The sequence below is a fragment of the Pinus tabuliformis genome, chromosome 6 (assembly GCF_031772625.1).
Source record: "Pinus tabuliformis cultivar Carrire ecotype Pingquan chromosome 6, CPIR1, whole genome shotgun sequence".
In the NCBI taxonomy this organism is placed as follows: Eukaryota; Viridiplantae; Streptophyta; class Pinopsida; order Pinales; family Pinaceae; genus Pinus; species Pinus tabuliformis.
In genome coordinates, this window is record NC_142292.1 from 1,728,754,308 (window position 1) to 1,728,774,103 (window position 19,796).

Sequence of the window (19,796 nt, forward strand, 5' to 3'; positions counted from 1 at the left end):
TCCATGAGATGATCTTCATCACTTGCTTTTGGAATGGGGAGCTCCTTTAGAGCTCTGGGGCTAGTTTCTATTCATCTTCGGAGTTTTATCCAGGAGTTTCTCGAGGGTGGGTTGACTTCCTTGCAGTTTGTCTTTGTAGGTCTCCTGCTCTCTTTTTTCACGGGCAGATTTTCGGCCTCTCAAAGATCTTCTGGCCGAGGTTTGCGATTCACCTATTTCACCTTCTTCTTCTGAGTCCTCTGAGCCTTGTACTTCCTCAGCCTCTTCTGAGGGTATATCTTCCATTCTGTCTGCTTTACTATCGGCTTGCTTTGATCCCTGGGGGGGCTCTTTTTGGGGCGATCCTTCATTTTGTGTCTCCAGATCTTGGGTAACCTCTAATGTTGAACTTAGCTGTATAAATTTATTTCCTTGCTCTTCCATGTGTGGATTTTGAAGCCCTGAGCCTGTTTGGGGAGCTTTACCATTAGTATTTCCTGTTCTAGGGGCTTTGCTTTTGGTCCTTTTAACCTGCGTCCATCCTTCCTCTTTGCCTTTCTCCGCTTCAGTATTTTTTGGGCATCCTCTAGCAAAATGACCGTAGACCTGGCACTTCCTGCACTTGAACGGAAGCTGCTCATAATCCAGCTTTTGAACATGCGTCCAGCTTCCAACCCTGATCTTTATTGCCTCAGGCAGGCCAACCTCGAGGTCAACTTCAACACAAATTCTAGCACAGTCGTATTGATCTTTACTGTTTGCTCGATCAATGAATTTGCCCAGGGTATTCCCGATGTGCTTAAGGGACTCCCAGTTCCAACAATGCATTGGCAGGTTGGGCAATCTAACCCACACAGGAACGGTAGTGGGCACGTCAACTGCTGGATCAAAGTCAGGCGTCCACTTGTTGAGATACAGTCCCTGGGGGCCCATGAAATAGGGTCCATTACGGAGGATCAGATCCTTATCTTCCTTTTCAGAGAATTCAAACAGGAAGAAACCCTTCCCCAGGAAATACGAAGTGACTTTGCCTGATATCAGCGGCGCCCAGTTCCTTGCGACCCAGCTCTCTGTGGTTTTGGGGGAGGGCCAGAGTCCTGTGAACTGTCCCACCAAGGCGCGCTCAGACAAGGAAAGGGCGACCTGAATCGGTTTCTCAGGAGGGAGCGAGATCTCTGGGATATCATCCAGGCGTTTCACAAATTTCGCAGCCTCTGTTGTTTTCTTTTTTGGTAGAGAATTCAGAAGTTTAGCAAAGGCCTCGGCTTCGGAGAGGGGGGGCGCTGAAGACTCCATTAAAGAAGCCTTAGCTCGACCGGATCGAGCTCACCCAAACCTCGACGGGCATAGTCTTTCCAGTCTGCTCGGAGAAGCGATCCGTCTGATTGCAGGGGCAATGCACCGTAGGAACGCCTTGCAGGACGAAGCACCACTCGGGAGAGCCTCTGGGGCGGCCACAGGGCCGAGAATGGCCTCAGGCGCAGGCGTAGTTGCAGAGCGGCGTTCAAGCGCGGCTAGGTTTCGAAAGCATCCAAATTTTAAGGCTCACAACAATTTTAATATAAAAAGAATTTTTAATTAATATAATTTATAGCATTAATAGCTAAAATTATTTAGGAATATATTTTTATTTGGAGATGGAAATAAGATTATTTTTTTTTCCTTATAAATGAAATAACAATTTTTTTAAGGGAGTTTAAAGAAAGAGGAGGAAAGACAGGAGTGAGGGCGGAAGGCGGAAGGGAGAGGGGGTTAAGAAAAAGAAAGTTATGGATTATAGGCTTCCCGGAGTGGCTAAGCATATAGCCATCTTCCCTATTGAAATTATTGGGATGCTTTTCAATTTCTAAAACTTCCCTGATGATAAGGGAGTTATGAACACGTATATAAGCTTGGGGACAAACCTGATCAAAGCAAATGAGATGCTTTGTATTATGAGAGTGCTTAGCTATGACATATTTAGCCACTCTTTGGTGGGTGTTTTCTGCAATTTAGCCACTCTTTGGTGGGTGTTGTCTGCAATGTGCTCCTTGAGGTGGGCAAAGATTGAACATATATTCCTAAATAATTTTAACTATTAATCCTATAAGTAATATTTATGGGATTAATATTTCATGAAGAATATATGTTCAAGTCATTAATAATTTCAAATATTAATATTTAATGAGGAATATATGCTATAAAGTATTTAACCAATATGGATTAATATATGATAATATATGCTATAAATATATGTGATTAATATTGGTTAATATATGATAATATGTGCTATAAATGAATTTGATATGGATTCAATATTAGTTAACATATGATAATATATGCTATAAATATTAATAGCTTAAAGTGGATTCAATATTGGTTAATATATGATAATATATGCTATAAATATTATTAATTAAAAATATATATATATATTAAAATTATTCTGAGCTTTTTCCTCATGGGGATGAGGAACGGAGAGGAGGATGTTCTCGAGGGAACATGTGGGCACCTATGGTAATCACGTAGCTACAAGATGGCAGGTTGGCCTCACGGCCCTCCCATATTACCTTGAATATGAGAGACAGTAATATTGATGTGGGAAACCTCAAGTCACATTGGGTCTTGTAGAGGGTGGTGAGCGCATTAACTTTATGGAGGGTGGTGGGGGTGTTTGACAGTCATTCTGCAACGGTGAGAGTTTTGGAACCTCTATTTGGATTGTTGGGAGAAGATGAGGGTGTTTCAGAAGTGCTTTGGGCCAGCCGAAGGGTTGGCATTGTCATAGAAGGTTTTTCCACTGTTGTTGCGTGTGGGTAGTTGTCAATTACCGAATTGGGCTTGGAAAGAGCAAGTCTGAAAGGAACGTGGTGTATATGCATCTAACAGGGGTGGTTTGTTGTGGCTTTTGGTTTGCTTAGTGCGGTTTCAGTCTAGGTTGGTTGCGAATTTGCTTTTGGTGGAGCGATATTATTGAAGTGTGCCTCCCCAGCTAGTTCACAGGGTCTTAAGCTACAGGGTGGTGCCATTAGCAAGCCTGACGTGGGTTTTGGTTTGCTGGAATTGTGAGGGGTCACTTTAGGGGAGGAATATGTTGCTGGTTCGAGGTGGGAAATAGATTTGTAAGTTGTAGGTGTCCGGCACCAGAGGGACAGGAGGTTCAACCAGAGTTGGTGGTCTTGACCCCTATGTGGATTGTTTGGGAGCTATTGGAAGGGTGGTCTTCATCTTGCTTGGGTGGTGTCAGGGTTTCAAGCATGCAGTCGGTTCCTCACTCAAGGCGGTCCTCATCCCAGGTGTCGCCTAATTCAGGCAGGCCAAGTGTGGATAAGTCCTGACCTCTACTCGAGCAGTGGTGGAAGGAGTCTGGAAGGTCTAAGTGCAGCAGGTTCGAGCCGTGCAGCTTCAGGGGGCAGAGGTGGTGGTTGGTTGGGGCGTTCTGAACGTGCAGGATCAACAGTTCAAGGTGGTAGACACGAGGGCTCAACTGGGAGTCAAGACCACCTTGCTCCACTCGTTCTGCAGCGAGGGGGTTCGGTTCGTCATTGTGGTTCCGGGCGTCGTGTGTCGGTGCATAAGGGTGGTCGTGGTCAGTGACAAGGCTAATGCATGGAGCATTGTTGAGATGAGGTTCATTCAAATCTGGATCTTCTGGAGAATTCAGAGCGGGTTAGACAGCAGGAGCACGTCGAATTGATAGCAACTCTGAAAAAAATGCATTATTTCCAATGTCATACCTAGGAGCATGTTGTGGTGGTTTGGTGTGGCCAGAATTTGCTATCAGAGAAGGTCGAGAAACTGAAGGCCTAGATGGCCCAATTTGAGGAGCATGTCCAGTGCTCCTTTCATCCTTCGCCACCTCCTAGTACAACTTCAGACAACCCAACCTCCATCACCTCTAACGACTAGCATGGATACAAGTGTTTTATAAGTTATGTCTATTTACTGGGGCCTATGCCCTTTGAAATTCTAGACTATATCTCTCTTTTGTTTTTTATTTCATTGTCATATGCTTTCGGCAGTAGTCAAAAAACCAGGTTGAGGTGAGACTACTTGCGTTTTTCCTCTAATGTATTACCTTTTGAAACTATGAATAGAAATTTGACTTACAAAAAAAAAAATTGAGCCTTACTCAATTCTTACTCTTTAGATATATATATATATATATAGAGAGAGAGAGAGAGAGAGAGAGAGAGAGAGAGAGAGAGAGAGAGAATATATAATTTAAGTTCTAAATTCATGTTTTTGTGATCCATATTACATTAAGAAGAGTCTTTTCGGTAAAAATTACATAGGAGAAAATTTTGCCAATGCGTTTCGAACCAGCTATTGTGGTTCATCATCACCACCAAATGAAGATGCAGATCATGGCATGGGCTTAAATAAAGGGCAATGAAGAGACCAAAAGATCATATAATGGCTAGTTTATGAAAATTAATATTTTAATAATGATTATTAAGATCAAATAATATTCTTTGATAATAATAATTAAGAAAGATCGAAAAATGTAAACATTAATAAGAAACAAACAATCCAAGTCAACCAAATACAGGGAACGGAGCCTAAATAAATAAAATAAATAAGAGTCAAGACAATGAGTCAAGATCTTATAACAAAAATAATAATTAAAGGAGACTAAAATTAAACAAAGCAATCAAAAGGGAGGGTAAAATTATTATTAAGCCTTTGCCATGATCTGCATCTTCATCCCTGCTGATGAACCACACTAGCTGGTTCGAAACACCCACACTAGCTGATTTGAAACGCCCACACTAGCTAGTTCGAAACATGTTGCCAAAATTTTATCCTATGTGATTTCTACCGAGAATCTTCATAATTTAAGTTATTAATCTAAATATATATTTTTAGGTTATTATAAATAAATTTATTTATAAAACTTTCTCCTTTGTCCGCTATCATTTAGTCTATTTATTATAATTTAGATAAACTATTAACCATTTAATAATATTTAAATTTGCATTTACATCGACAAGCTAGAAGGTTGTTTAGAGGAAGCAAGATGTGCTAGCACGATCTTAGCTGGGATAGTTATCATCCTTATTCTCTATGCTAACGATATTGTTCTTCTCACAAGGTCCCATCTGATCTTGATAAGCAACTTATACTTCTTAAGGATTTCTGCTCTTCCACGGGTATGATTGTTAACACTGACAAAACAAAAGTTATGATTATCAAATCCAAGAAGGACACTTATGCTAATTTTATGTATGACAATAGTAACTTGTAGGAAGTGTCTTCCTACAAGTACCTAGGAATTGATATTCATCACAAGATCAACTGGAACTATAGCATTGAGAAAAAGATTAATGGGGGATGGAAAGTTTATTTTGGTCTTGAAAATAATTGTAAAACGGCAAACCTCGTAATGTGGGATAGAAGGAAGTTCCTCTTTGAAACTTTAGTCACTCTGGTTATCTTATATGGATGTGAGGTTTGGGGTTGTAGCATCTCTAGAGAATCCTGGAGAAAGAGTAAGCAAATCCATAAGCATTTTATAACGTATAACCTCAAAATTAAAAGCAACACACCCTATCCTATTCTCCTTATAGAAGTGGGTCTTTCCCCTATCGCTAGGCTTCTGTTGTACAAGCACAAACTCAATAACATAGGAGACCATAGACTTCCTATGCTAGCTTTAATTCCAACCAAAACCACCTAAGGCTCAAATGAGGTTGGTATAAAGACAATAGGGCCTGGTTAAGCCATTGGGAGATCGACGAGAATGTTGCATTGAAAAACATTAATAACATTAAAAATATTGTTACTTCTAAGTTCAAAGAAAAAATGTGGTGTGAGAAAGATTTAGCAGCTAAAAGAAAATTAAGATATTATAAGGAGGTCATCAACCCCACCCTAGAAGATCAAAAGTATCTCTCTATTTTAACTAGCTCAAAGAAGAAAATTAATATAGCCAAGATTAGAACGAACTCTCATGAGCTCCATAGTGAAACGGGTCATTGGGCAGTTCCTAAAACACCATGGATGGAAAGGTTCTGCCATCTCTGTGAGAATACGAACATCGAGGATGAAAATCACTTCCTCCTAGAGTGCCCCGTGTACAACCACATTAGATCTCAGTTTCAAAGTCCTTGTTGTGATACTGGCCTTCCTAGCCTTTTACGTTGTCAAAATTACAGTGAGCTCGGGAGGCTTCTCTCCAAGATTTTTGAGCATAGGAATAAAATCTTAAATCAAACTAAATAATTCGTTTCTTTAGGTCCTATACACTAAAGTTTGGTCTGAGTGGACATTAACCACCACCACCACCACCATCATCAAAATTAATAATATATATATATATATATATATATAGATATATTATATCTTCAATGTTTGACATTCTTCTTATATTAAAATTATTCTTTGTTTTGAATATATATATATATATATATATAAAATTTAGGCTATTAATCTAAATATATATTTTTAAGTTATTATAAATAAATTTATTTATAAAACTTTATCCTCTGTTCCTTACCAATTTAGTTAAACTATTAATCATTTAATAATATTTAATTTTTTGGATATATATATATATAGATAGATAGATATATGTATATAATTTAAATTTAAATTTCTATACCAAGTTTCAAATAATAATTCTCAATAATAATAATAATTTATCGGTGAATCATAATGGTTAATGGAATATACTTTCTTAATTTTGATCTAATTCTCATTTATTTATTTATTTCGGTATGCAATTCTTTGACTTTTAAATTTGTTGGCCCTCCATCTCTAGACCATTCATAATTTTTAAATTTTTAAATAATTATTAATATTTTCGCTTGATTGAGCATTATGCCAGTGTTTCATTATTTAAAAGGTTGATCAGTTATCACGCTTAATATCTATGTGCTTTTCTAGTACCTAAAGATGGGTGGAGTGTCCACTAGAAACGTGGGGCAAGGAAAACCTCTACACAATTCATATCCAAAATTCTAAAGCAATATGAATAACTGTAGAAATCTCCACTATCAAATAAAAATTTAATTAAAATATAATTAAAAAATAAATAAAATATAAAAATACAAAATACAAAAAACTTAAAATTAATCATTATAAATATTGGTACTAATACTTTCTTAAGGATTAGCTTTATTTGTGAATCATAATTAATGTTTAAATTATGTGATGAAAATGTAAAGAAGTAGAGTAATTAAATGATTGCAATTGTTAAATGCATTGAATTTGCAATATATAGAAGCAACCTAGATATATCTTAATTTCCTATCTACTAAGTGTCGAAAGGGATCAAACTTGTTTTTGTATTCAAAACTGATTTGTATAACCAGGATTTGATCCCTAGAAGGCTTGGTGGATCTGAAATTAAAATGGATCTAGGTTGGTTTTATTATTAATCATAAATAATTATATTTATAATTATAACTATAATTATTATTATTTTTCTTTTTGTTTTGATGTAATTTGACCAAGTCATAACTCATATATATATAATTTATTTTCACCTAGTCAAATATTTTGATTTTGAAATGAATTATTGTTTTTGGGCATGTGGTATTGATAAGCCATGGTATTGTAACAAAACCTATTTAGAAGTGAGTAATATCCATGGTAAAATGAGGGTGAATATTCATAGTTAAGAATCTTGTTATATTGTAAGATTTTTGTAATTATTAAGTTTTTATAGCTTATTATTTAGATTTAAATATGGTTATAGAATCATTATTTTACACCCTATACCTTTTTGCTTTTAGATTTAATTTTAAAAATGCTATAAAATTAAATTAAAATAAAATATTTAAAAAATATTGGAGCAGATAAGAATTTTTACAAAAAGAATAATTTTATTTGTAAACCATAATTAATAATTAATGTATAATTATAAAAATTTAGTGAAAATTAAAAAATTAGAAGATGTTAGAGATGAAAAATGCTTAAAGATTTATAAAAATGTTCATAGAAATATTATGAATAAAGTTAAAAAAAAATATTATTTAACCAAAAAAATATAATTTTGATGGTCATATATCATCACATACATTATAAAATATAAATGGACATAGAAATCTTTATTTAATATAGTTCCTCTTTCAATTTTTTTCCCTAAAATTTCAATATTCCTTATTTTGTAATTATGAATACACACGAGAATCTTTATTTAGTATTATTTCCTTTTGAAAAAAATCCCTAAATTTTTTGTGTTACTTGTTTAGTAATATTCAATTTTTTTTCAAGGGTGGCAAAGAGGGGAAGGGGTTATACACGACCCTCATGGAAAATTAGTGATCAGTTATTCCTGGGGACTAGGTCAACTTTCATTAAAGATTTACACATTCAAAATTTGGCAATCTTGGGGGACTCTCTCCTAACAATCCAACATTTGTAAAAGGACACTTGGGCCCAAGGAGGGACAAGAAAGTTTTTGGAAAAAGGAGAGATTCAAATAATATTAGGATGATGAGGCTAGAATGCCACAATTAGAAGATTACCATGTTCAAAACTAAGAGGAGCGAGAATCAAAGGAAGAAGAAGAGGTTTTTCATTCACCAAAATATCCTTGAAACCCTTAAGATATATCTTCAACCACAAATGAGAAATCTAATGGTGAGATCGAAAGAGACGCTAAAAATTGGTGAGCCAATAAGAAAATAGGTAGGAAATTTAATGTTTATCTAGATTTATGAAGGAAGGAAATGAAATACAGATTTAAATAGAAACACAGAGATATAGTGAAACTGAACTTCAATTAATAAATAACAAATGTTGAAAATCGTTTACGTGCAAAATCAAAGCAAACTAGCTTAGGTAATGGTAGCATATCTCTGAGAAGAGATGTGATGACTACATGTCTTCTGAACTGTGTTATAATGAGGTTCGTAGGCATTTTTATTATGAAGAAACAATGAGAAACCCTAAACATACAAAAACCTAACCCTAGGAGATGAAGCACCAAAATTTATGGGCCCCGATGGGGTTAGTTCGAATGTCAACTTCTCGGGGTCGTGACTTTGGCATATGATCTCTATTTTGCATACATGATAACCCATTAGAAAATTCTATCCGAGGACAACAACTTTTGACTGCAAACATGAATCTTGTTTGTTTCCCCAAAAAATTTCATTGAGGGCCTCAAAACTACTCCAAAAGTTCAGGACCCAAAAACTGCCAAAAATAGAAAATTGTGATGAAAGAAACTGCTAGAAAATAGTGTTGGGAGGTCCAAGTGGAATAGACGGGGGCCACCAATATCCACTTGGATCAAATGTAGATCTATGAAATGAAAAAGCTAATAAGGATAAATAAATGGGGACTCAGTTGACCATTAAAATAACTTTGAACAAAGGTATGAGAATGCCAAAGAAGTTGAGTGGAGCAATCCCTGCATAAGGCGGTAATAAAAAAATCCTCAAGTAAGTGATGAAATTAGTCTCCTAGAATTCTAAGGGGGTTAGAAATGACAAAAATATCGTAGAAGTTAGAAGATAAGATGAGGCTTAATAGAAATAACACAAAATGAATCATAATTAATGGGCAAATTTTCTCCTCCTTTGACAAAATTAAGGAGGTTTCCTATGATAATATTGGGAATTTATACTCCAAGGTGGCAGGAGGGGGAGGGGCATTATTTAGCATCAAAAAACACTTGGAATTTAACTTTGCATGGGGTCTTAGATGAGCAACCAACAACCAGGCGAAGTTTTGGGCCCTTTGGAAAGCCTTGGAGCTAGCTAAAGAGTGAGATTTCAAAAGTTTGATGATTGTGTGTGATTTGTTGTTGGTTATACAACAGGTCATGAAATCCATTTCAGGTCTATGACATGATATCCCCCCTATTGCTCAGATAATTTCCAATCTCATGCATCATTTCAAGGACTTCCACCTAATTCATGTTCGGAGATAACACAATTCAGTAGTGGACAACCTGGCAAACCAAGGCGCACGCCTGGAGTAGGGGGAGTTATTGCTGCAGAACGATGAAATGAGTTGGCCGCCTATATAATCTGACTTAAACAAGAACGCAACAACTTATAGATATAATCATAAACACAGAGATGCAGCAGAAATACACTTCATTTCATTAATAGAAAAATATTGAACTATGCTTACAAACAGAATGGAAATAAGATAGCTCAAGCGAAGGTAGCTTATCTCTGAGAAGAGATGTGTCGGCTACATGCCTCTGAACTATGTTACAATGAGGATCAAGGGCCTATTTATTATTATAAAACATGAGAAAACCCTAAACAACCAAAACCCTAACCCCAGGAGATGTAACACCAAGAGTTTGTGGGCCCCATCGGGGTTACTTGGGCAACTAACTTCCAGGGGTCATAACTTGGTCATATTATCTCCTTTTGGCGCATATGATACCTTGTTGGAAAGGTTTCTTTGAGTATTATAGGTTTCATTATAGGCCCATACGTATTTCTATGGGTGTATCGTGGACCAAAAAAAAAAAACGTCATTTAGGGGGTCAAAACTGCTCCAAAAGTTCAAGACCCAAAAAACTGCTAAAAATAGTAAATGCTGAAATGAAGAAGGAAACAGATGAAATTAACTAGGGGTCTAGGTGGAATAAGCGAGTTGCCACCAATATCCACCTTGATCATTCTGCCCCCTTAGGAAGCAATGGTCCCCATTGCGTGCAGAGCCTCCATGAGGTGAGGAAATTTATGTTAAACCTAGTCCCTGGTGAAGGAGTTGGCCTACTTTGAGAACACGATATAGCTATATCCTTTGTTGGCGACTGTTCTCGATCTGAGTGTCCATGATCTAATCAGTTGTGGCATGTTCCATGTAGTCTGGGTTGAGCTCTATTGGTGTGAGTTGTTCTTCAATGTCAGATGTGTCCAACAATGGTGGAAAGTATGGCCGAAGGTGATCTACATTGAACATTGGGTGCAGATCAAGGAACGGTGGGATGTTGAACCCAAAGGCACTGTAACTGATGGCCTTGGTGATGGTTTATGGCCCATACTGTTATCACAAAACCAGTACTAGGGACTGCAACCAAGCAAGGTCTCATGTAACTGTTTCAGACCATACTTTAGATTAGGAATTAGCCTTCCTAATCAGAGAGGGCTCTCTCACAACTCTTGACAAAATCCTTCAAACACTAGATGGCTAACTCTTTATTTAGTATTTACTTATGAAAGCATAACTGGTTGGAAACACATCAAACTAGCTCTCATTGGGCTATGGAGTCTATAATATCAAGTAAACAAGGAAAACACAGTGACCTCATAGAAATCAAGGCTCTTAGCATTACATGTCAAACATATTTCACCAAAACATAGCTTGCTGTATACACAGGAAGTCAGAGCATATATTTATGAATTCTGAGTGATTGCATACAACAAAACCATAAAATACATAAAGTACCACACATCATCACTACATTTGATCATGACAATCCTTCGAGAATCTTGAGAAGAGAATAACTCTGTTTTACTGTTACTGTCAAAAAAGGTCTTACAATGGCCCAAAGCAACACTGTTTTTCTATTAAGTATCCAACCCTTTCTACATCTAACCTTGGCCCATATATAGGCAAGCAAAACTAAAACACCTCGAGCTTCCTCCTCCAGCATGAGGGGAGCCTCGAAGGTGGCTATTAACTATTCCTATATGCTATTTAATGTATTTATTACAAAGTGCTGAAATGTAATTGCACACAATCCTAATCAAACTAAAACATTAATTCCTTTCTCCTCGTATGCTTGATGCTTTCTTGAATGCTGTGACAGCTGTCCTCCTTTAGTTAAGTTGAGATGGTTGAAGGAGAACGTACTGAATGAGCTGGCCTTGGATTCCAGTCATGTAGATGGCTTCATTAATTAACTAAGGGAAATGCCCTGTTTGCACGGCTTTTGTCTCCCATCACTCTTCATCACTTTAAAAACAAGTCTGTTGTTCTTTAATTCTTCCCAAACACCGCATATCACCACACCTTTCAAATGAGCTGGAAACTTTATGAGCTGGAAAGGTGTCTGCAGTTGTTTGTTGGTCCTTAACATAATATGTTTTCCATCACCCTGAAATATAGGGAGCTGTTCCTGTTTGTCGGCCCTTTGTCTCCCAACATTCTCCTAAAATATAGCAGCCTGCTCCCAAATCCTTTAATGACCCCAAGTATGGAGTAATGCCAGATTTATGATGTGCTGGAGGTGGTCTTTGATAGACAGCTGTTCCTCTTCCTCAACTCCCGCTCACCGTGTTAGACTAGCTGCTCTGCACTTTAAATTATCACCTACAGCAGTTTCGTAGCGCGCTACGAAACTGCTGTGTGATTTAAAAACACAGTCCCCCTCACTGGTTTTCTGCTAACACTGTGCTACATTTATTAATGATCTTCCTCATTCCAACAAATGAACAACAATTTGCAAATAATCCTGTTTAGCTGCCAGGCTTCAATGTCAATAGCTTTTCCTAAAAACAAACTCAAACAGCATGCCCGGATTCCTCTGCTTTCTGGAGATACTTTTAGGCCTGCCGAAAGGTTCTTGTAAAACTTGTGAAATTCCAAGGTATCACCTCCAGCCTTGCGGACTTCAACCATAAAAAGAGAAGGAGCTACTTCAAATACCTCTGTAGCTACATTCAAATGACCCTTTCTTCCAGTCTTTGAACCTTGCATCTTCATCTTGTAATTTCTCTTTTGCACATTGAATCCAAGAGGCTTTGCAGCTTCCTCAATTTTTGATACTATCTCATTTGCAGGGCGTTTAGATGCAAACCTCGTTTCTCGCTTAACCATACCCATGTCCATTTCAAAGAGATTGCCAAGATTGAGACCCTGGGACATAGAGATAAGTTCAATGCATTCATCACCTCTGGAGTTGTTTCCTTTTTTTTCTGTAACAAGATGTTCTTCTGAATCATTGAAAACAGCATCAACATCATCCAGATTTACATCTTCATCTTCATTAAACTTGGGTGGCTTATAACCTTTCTTGAACCATTCATTGTCTAAAATCTCAGGTACTGTAATTCGTGTCTTAGGGTTTGGGTCCAAAATCCTTGTACTTAATTTCTTTGCACCAGAAGAAAACCATGAAGGGCACGTAAAATCTGCTTTATATATCTTTTTATACAATGTCATGAGGTTTGGATCATCAAAAGGCAAGTAACCTGCTATTAAAACAAATAGGATGACACCACATGACCACAAGTCTGCAGTTGCCCCATCGTATATCTACCCTTTTTCCAGCCACTATAGTGAGCAAATGACTGCATATGGAGGTCATCATTCAGAGTAATAATATCAGCAATTACATGCAGTGTTCAACAGAGATTTAATAATTGTTTTTCACCTCCCAACACTTGGGTATACTCAGGAAATCAACACAAAGGTACTACAGTATTTAATCTAGCAAATTTCAACCCAGAAATGACAAATTCGTGGCACCTTCAGATCTGAGATCAACATGAAAATATCAGTCCCTAAGACAGATTTTTGGCCCACTAGTTGTAGTAAATTCGACCACAAGTTCAGCTCCAAATTTTGAAGATAGACTTGGCACAAATTCTTGAAATGCAAGTAAATCATTTGTCCTCCTCTAGGGTGTAATTAGCTGATCGAAACCTTGCTTTGAAAGGCAGCAATATGGACAAATATTCCAGAACTTGGCTGAGCGAATGATTTCTAGGAAGACCCTACACGGTCTCTCCAAAATTGGCACAACAATTCAACCTCAACTCCCTAAAAATGCACTTCGACTTCAACTACAGGAATATTACTTCATTCTTGGGATCTAAAATAATTAATTAGCTCTGCCTCCCTGAAGCAAACCGTCATCCCTGACTTGTTGAGACAGTGCACTTAGGCCAAAATCTGATACTTTAAGATTTCCATATGTATCCAGAAGCAAATTTTCTGGCTTCAAGTCCCTATGGTAGACACCCCCCCATTCGTTTCACCAGAAACGGATCCAATTCTTACGCTGCTCGATAGCCGAGGGATGAGCATCCATGGAAATATCTTTTCAGTGGCAGGCGCACCTCTGTGTCTTATTTGGAATAACGCCATTATCTAAACCGCGGTGAGCTAAACAAAAAACATCGCTCAGCACATCATCCTTATAAGTAGCATCTGTCGTGATTCTGGTGATTTTGCTAATGCAGGTGGCCATCAGAAGTGCCACATCTCAATCCCGGTGTCAATGGCGATCTTGTGGCAATCAAACCTTTATAAAGACCATTTGACACATGGCATTAATCACTGTATTTCATAAGAGCACTCTCATATCTTTAATATGCGCATTAATGCTGAACCAACATGCTTTATAATATTCATGACACTTGCATTTATATCGGTCATCTTAAAACCCATGTGCCTTGAAGAAACGGCTACAACGCATTTCGCATAAGCCAGGTAATTACGATAGCTCCAAAACATTTTTGTTTCAGAGAGTAATATCAAGAAGGAGGCGCTGTGTATCCCAGTCTAAAAAAATGTGATCCCCTGCAGTAATAAACACAACGCTGCCTCTCTGTAACACTGCCACAAACTTGCTGAGCACGCGCTTTGATAATGGTGGAGAAGTAATTTAAAAGTTCCACAAAGTAGTTCAACTCTTAATAGGGGTAATCTCTGTTCACAAGTGCATACCTTGGAGTATGAATGCGAAATTTTTGAAGGCGCTCACATTTAGCCAATTGGAAATGCTATTTGCAAGCGCAGCCCCTTTATTACCTAATCCAACTTTGAACACCAATACCCAACAAACGGGAACATGAACTTTATCATAAATATTTTTCAAATCTTTCAATCCATTGTGGCACCCTGCTTTGTGAAAGAAGTTATAGATTGTGAAAAGACAATCCCAAATATCAAACACTCTATGACTTATAAAATTTAATAGATTCTTTGTCTAGAGGATTCAACACAAAATCTCCTGCAATTCTCCCACATTAGTATGTACATCTTTCACAATCACCCATGAGCCAGAATCCAGAGATAACTCCCTTAATGTATTTGATGGCAATCCTACAATAGCTGCATCATCATAAGGTGTCTCCTTAAACATTCTGCCACTGCTCTCATCAACATTCCTGGAGGGAAGTAGAACTCTGTACAATAAGCATGCTAGGATTTGGACCTTCACTGAAAACTCAAACAAATCCCCAGTTTCGTAGCACGCTACGAAACCACTCAAACAGGTAGCGCTGCGAAACTGCTAAAAAGAATTCTGGCGCTGCGAAAATACCCTGACTTTAAGCCAAGCTAAAAAATTTTGACAACTGCATTTTCAGTGATGAGCTTAACGTGATGTGCCCCTTCTGCAATAGTTCCTAAATCTGCCTCTTGATCTCCTCATTCTCTAGAACAGAGCATCTATAGATCAATCCATTGGCCAGTGGCGCGCCAGGGGTCAGATCAATTGAGTGCTAGGGAAAATATCCCTGTACTCCTCCACGACCTTATCCATATGCTGATGCTATGCAGAAGAGCCTTGCCTAGAAGTTGTGACCACAACTTTCTTCTTGCCCTGGGGTGAATCATAAGGAAAACAAATTTCCTGGTTTGGGAAATGATCTTACTGCATTGCTTTGCAGTGATCAAAGAGATGGCGGTAGGCGGGGCTACCTCCGGTATCCTATACAACTTATTAGACAAACTAATAATCACAAAGTGAGGTCTAGACTCATATAAAACATGTCGCTTCCACAAGTATGGTTGTCCTAACAATACATCACAAACTTCAAGAGGAGGAGCGTCACTCAGTACCTCATCTGTGAAGCGCTTGATGTTGTAGGGCAGGCAACACTGTTGGTTGACGCAAAGATCTCGTCCTTGGTGAAGACACCCGATGGTGTACGACAGTGGATGTGTTGTATTCTTTAGGCCTCGCTGCTTCACGATCTATGTTGAAATGAGGTTCTTCTAGATCCCACTTTCGACAATGAACTGTAGTGGAGAACCCTTCACCCACATATGTGAGTGGAAGAGGCATTCCCCCTCCTCTAGATCTTCAAGCTCAATCTTTTGGATCTTCGTTGAGGCCACGGTGGCACTAGGCTCCGCATCAATGATCTTCTTCCCTTTGTAAGTTCCCTTATCGGGTTCTGATTCAGAGTCGGAACATGTGTCTATTTCGGAAGCCTTCATCTCAGCCACCAGTGATTACTTGGCCCGACACTCACTTGTATTGTGAGTGGAGCTCTTATGGAGCTCACACCATTTTCCCATGTCCTTCTTCATCTTCGAGGTTTTTTTATTTCCTTGCAGCTTTAGCGAGTTGTCCTGGGTAGCCCTGCCTTGGCTTGGTCCTTTGTTATGTGGTTTAGGGGCGCATTTTCCTTGATTTGGATTCGCAGATCAAAATTCCCGCTTCTTCTATTTAAACTTCTGCTCAATCTTGACAGTGTACTGATACATCATGCCAGGTGAGGAAATGTCCAAGAACTCCATCTCGTCATGGATGTACTTGTGTAGACAGTCATGGTACTTGAGCACAAAATGCCACTCAGCATCCTTAATACCCAGCTTCGTGCGAAGGGTATGGAAAGTATTTGTGAACTCTAGCACATCTTGGTCCCTTCCTTGCCATAACATGGTCCACTTTATGTATTTGTCTTCATAGCTCTCAACAGGGTAATATTGTTCCTTGATGACGTCTCGGAAAGAATTCCAAGTGGGTGCGGCTGAAAACAGTGAGGGTTCACTCTCGTCCTTTTGTTCACAGTAGGTTTCCCACCAATCCTTGACATGTGGGGTGGCTTTAAGAAGTGCAAAAGTAATCTTTTCCCGATTGGAAAAGTCATGAACTGAAAAATATCCTTCCAATAGATTTAACCATTTATCTATGGTGTCTGCATCTATCAAGCCTTCGAATATGGGAATATCAAAGTTAAATTGTACCTTAAAAGGAGTGGCACCTCCAGAGTGGCTGTTAGATGAAGATGCATCGCCTATGGGTAGTCGTCGAAGGATCTGGGCAAAGTTATCCATCATCGCGTCCCTCTGTCGCTCGAGGGCTTCCTCGAGCAACATTTTGAAAGGATCTCCTGCCCCCTCATCTTTCTTTTCTTCCACCATGGGAGGTCGTTGGGTTTTGCGAGGCTGATCTTGCAATGGTTCAACCAGATCAAGCCCTAACTCCTTATACCCTGACCTCGTTGGGGACATGCAAAGAAAAACAGAGAAAGAGAAGACCACTCTAATACCACTGATCCGAACTTAAATAGGAATGAAAAAACTTACAGATATAATCATAAACACAGAGATGCAACAGAAAAACACTTCATTTCATTAATAGAAAAATATTGAATTGTGCTTACAAACATAATGGAAATAAGATAGCTCGGGCGATGGAAGCTTATCTCTGAGAAGAGATGTGGCAGGTACATGCCTCTGAACTGTGTTACAATGAGTTTCAAGTGCATATTTATTATTGAAAAAAATTCGAAAACCCTAACCCCAAGATATGTAACACCAAGCATTTGTGGGCCCCGTTGGGTTAGTTGGGCATTGAACTTCTCAGGGTCGTAACTTGGTCATATTATCTCTATTTGGCGTGTGTGATACCTTGTTGGAAAGGTATATAGATTTATGAAGGAAGGAAATGAAATACAGATTTAAAATAGAAACACAGAGATAAAGTGAAACTGAACTTCAATTAATAAATAACAAATTTTGAAAATTGCTTACATGCGGAATGAAAGCAAACTAGCTCAAGGAATGGTAGCTTATCTCTGAGAAGATATGTGATGACTACATGTCTTCTGAACTATGTTACAATGAGGTCCGTAGACCTTTTTATCATGAAGAAATAATGAGAAACCCTAAACATTCCAAAAACCTAACCCTGGGAGATCAAGCGCCAAAAGTTAAGGGCCCCAATGGGGTTAGATGAAATGTCAACTTCTCGGTGTAGTGACTTTGGCATACGATATTTGTTTAGAATACACAATAAATCATTAGAAAATTCTATCTGAGGACAACAACTTTTGACTGCAAACATGTATCTTGTTTGTTTCCCCAAAAATTGTCGTTGAGGGCCTCAAAATTGCTCCAAAAGTTCAGGACCCAAAAACTGCCAAAAATAGAAAATTGTTGAAATAGGAAATTGTGATGAAAAATATGAAACTGCTAGAAAATAGTGTTGGAGGGTCCAAGTGGAATAGGTGGGTGGCCACCAATATCCAACTGGATCAAATTTAAATCTATGAAATGAACAAACTGATAAGGATAAAGAAATGGGGACTCAGTTGACCATTAAAATAACTTTGAACAAAGGTATGAGAATGTCAAGGAAGTTGAGTGGAGCAATCCCTGCATAAGGTGGTAATACAAAATCCTCAAGTAATTGATGAGATTAGTCTTCTGGAATTCAAAGGGGCTTAGAAATGACAAAAATATCGTAGAAGTTAGAAGCTAAGATGAGGCTTAATAGAAATAATACAAAATGAATCATAATTAATTTGCAAATTTTCTCCTCCTTTGACAAAATTAAGGAGGTTTCCGATGATAATATTGGGAATTTATACTCTAGGGTGGCAGGAGTGGGAGCGGCATTATTCATCCCCAGCAGACACTTGGAATTTATCTTTGCATGGGGTCTTAGACGAGCAACCAAAAACAAGGCGAAGTTTTGGGCCCTTTGGAAAGCCTTGGAGCTAGCTAAGGAGCGAGATTTCAAAAGTCTGATGATTTTGTGTGATTCAATGTTGGTTATACAATAGGTCACGAAAGCCATTTCAGGTCCACGACATGATCTCCCCACTATTGTTTGAATACTTTTCCAATCTGATGGGTTATTTCGAGGACTTCCACCTAATTCATGTTCGAAGACAACACAATTCAGTAGCGAACAACCTGGAAAACTGTTGTAGTGGATACAACCACCTTCCAAAATATTTCCTTAGCCCATTTTGGAGCCTCCCTACCAACCTTCCACTGCACTTTGTCTTGCTTCATCAAGTACACAAGCTTCATTGTTTTTCATACACAAAGGCAGCCTATCGATCATAACTTGATCCACTTCCCTCATATGTTGTCCACCTAGACTTGGTCCAGCTACAGGCTAAGTAGCTTCCCCAAGAAAAATGTGCATTTTTGGAGGGCAACCAGCCTTCCCTCTAGAAATTATGCAATTATGTCTGGCAACCTGATGGGCTCAAGAATTGCACAATTTTTCCAGCCAACACTCCCAGCAGAAATTGCGCAAATTTCCCCAGCAGGGCTTCTCAGCCCAGAATTTGCACAAATCTAGGTAGCAGTCAGCTGCTCTACCTAGAAATTTCACAAACCTCTTGGGTAGTCAACCCAGCTCCCAGCCAGAAATGCGCACTTTTCTCAGGTATCTGAGCAGCTACAAGCATGAGCAATCTGGGTGACTAGTGGCACCTGGGACCAAGGAAACTTGACTTGCATGCATACATGACTTGTTCTTCCTGGAATAGCAAAAGGAAACATGAAAAAGGCCTCCCATGATTCAGGGATCTATTTTTAGCAACCAGAGGTTACATGCAAAGTTGTTTTAGAAGTTTCCCTCCAAGTGTCGTTTTTTCCTAGATTTGTGGCATGCGCGTCATGAGCCCAAACTTATTTATTCGACACATCAGAGCTCATTCTTTCACATCGATCTTGGAGCTCTGACATCCCACAGCACATCCAGGACTCTTCGACACATCCGGCTCAACTATTCATGAGTAAGTGGCCTCAACTTGTCTTTTTCAGCATTTCTATCACTTTTTGTGTATTTTCTTGTGTGAGTGTTGTTTGCTTGATTTCTTTGAACGATTGTTGTCATTTACATGTATACTAGCTTTTCCTAGCTCTGTTTCAGTTTTCATTGCTATCTCATTATTGTCGCATGCATGAAACTGTTTTGCACGAACGTTCACCGA

At 38.5% G+C, this 19,796-nt stretch overlaps 1 pseudogene; it reads right to left on the minus strand.

Moving 5' to 3' along the window:
• Nucleotides 1–1,305: 1,305 nt before the first annotated feature.
• The window catches only part of LOC149265723 (CBL-interacting protein kinase 23 pseudogene), a 45,605-nt pseudogene continuing 27,114 nt past the window's right edge, over nucleotides 1,306–19,796 (minus strand).